This window comes from Carcharhinus amblyrhynchos, chromosome 14 (assembly GCF_965287045.1).
Source record: "Carcharhinus amblyrhynchos chromosome 14, sCarAmb.v2.hapA, whole genome shotgun sequence".
Lineage (NCBI taxonomy): Eukaryota > Metazoa > Chordata > Chondrichthyes > Carcharhiniformes > Carcharhinidae > Carcharhinus > Carcharhinus amblyrhynchos.
Genome location: NC_137337.1, coordinates 10,012,171 through 10,014,130, shown reverse-complemented (window position 1 = coordinate 10,014,130; position 1,960 = coordinate 10,012,171). Strand labels below are relative to the sequence as shown.

General features: G+C 46.2%; 1 non-coding gene across 1 annotated transcript; it reads left to right on the top strand.

Annotated features, from left to right (window-relative positions):
* The first annotated feature begins 693 nt into the window (after positions 1 to 693).
* Positions 694 to 800, top strand: LOC145352855 (U6 spliceosomal RNA). The gene has a single exon (XR_013888615.1). It is a non-coding gene; the product is annotated as a U6 spliceosomal RNA (small nuclear RNA).
* Positions 801 to 1,960: the final 1,160 nt, after the last annotated feature.

The window sequence follows — 1,960 nt, the reverse complement described above, 5'->3', positions numbered from 1 at the left end:
AATATCCGGAGTGCATGGGGTTCTTAGTTATGCTGGCTGCTTTGCCGAGGCAGTGGAAAGCGTGGACAGGGTCAATGGATGGGAGGCTGGTTTGTGTGATGGGCTGGGCTACATTCACGTCTTTTTATAGTTCCTTGTGGTCTTGGGCAGAGCAGGAGCCATAACCAAGCTGTGATACAACCAGAAAGAATGCTTTCTATGGTGAGGGTCGGAGTTGACGTGCCAAATTTCCTTAGTCTTCTGAGAAAGATCCATATCGGGGTCCAGTTGGGCAAGCTGTGTGAAGGCTGAACATGGGAGGCAGACTGAAGATCTACACTCTTCTTCACAGCAGAAAACCAGAGGCTGCCCTATCTGTCTGGAGGAAGCTGTGCTGGGCAAATCCAATCTTTAATAGTCCTCCTTGGTGATTTATCATTTTATGCTAATATTCAGGTGAAGGCTGCAATAAGGTGGTGGAATGACTTCAATCAGGCCATTGAGGTTGGCCTATTGGAGTATGTACTCCCTGATTAAGGATCTGCTGTGTGCATTGGTTGTTCAGTGGTAGAATTCTTGCCTGCCACGCCGGAGGCCTGGGTTTGATTCCCGGCCAACACAAAGCCCCTTCTTTTGTATATCAGGATGGCCGAGTGGTTTAAGGCGCCGTGTTAAGGTCACTGTTTCCTCTGGAGGTGTGGGTTCATATCTTAAGTGCTCACCTAGACAGCACATATACTAAAATTGGAAAGATACAGGGAAGATGAGCATGGCCCCTGCGCAAGGGTGACACGCAAACTTTTGAAGCGTTCCACAACAAAACATGTTCCTGATTAAGGATCCAATTGTTGGGCCAATCAGGGATTCTTTGCTTTGTATTTAACCGGAAGCATCAGTTCCTCTGATACCCCGGGAGATAGACTGCTAACTGCTAGCACTGCTGTTAGCGTTTATAAATAAAGGGATTTTGGTGAAGGGACTTCTGCCTCCGCAGAGCTATTACAGTAAGTTAGCCTTGACTGAAAAAGGGATTCTCCCCTTTCCCTTTCTATGTGTGTTATGGATAGTGCACAAGAAACAAGACTTTTCACTGTATTCTAATACATGTGACAAAGACTGTGTCCATAGAGTTTCACTTTGGTTTGGCTGCCACTCTTAGTTCCCTCCCACGTCCAACCTCCACCCGCCCTAATACACCCCCCCGCCCCCACTGCCACCTTCACCTTTCACCTGCCTCCCATGTTAAGCCTTCACACAGCCTGCCCGACCGGACCCCAATATGGGTCAAGCTTCTACTCACCTCAAAGTTGTGGCAAAGATGAAGCTCGCCCGTGTACGTCACCTATATACAGCTGTAAAAGTTCTAATTTCTCACTGATGGGGAACTTTATTCCAGGCCTTTTAATGATTGTGTGTGACATGCCAATGCAACAGGACTAGTTTGTGGGGAAGTTACCTACCTTTAATCCACCTCTGAAATCCTGAGAACTTCATTCCTAAAGTTCATTCTGCTCTTGGGAAGCTGATATGGCCTCTGGTCAAGTTAAATTCCCCCATCTATCCCTTGCTGCTGGGGGGGTAATTGGAAGATTCCGCTTATGATGTCTGCGTCCCTTCAGAATGTGGGTCAGTGAAGTAAGACAGACACCGGAGAATAGTTTCCGTTCAGTTTTTGATCACAACAAATGGAAAATAACGGGTAAATTGCAAATTTATTGCTGAGGTTAATGATGCAATAACATTCGTCCCAATGACTGCAGGAGGCTGAGCGACAAGTAATAGACATCACTTTCATCGTTCAGTCATGTTGGAGTTGCTTTTAAGGATCTTATGCAGACAATCCAGACCCCAGTAGGAATGGACCCATTCACTGAACTGTCCCTAATCTGGCTTTAAAATGGGAAGCCATAAATTGCCAATGAGGGCAACAAATACTAATAGAGTCTGATGCTTAACTGAGTTTGGGAATGAGAATCATGGA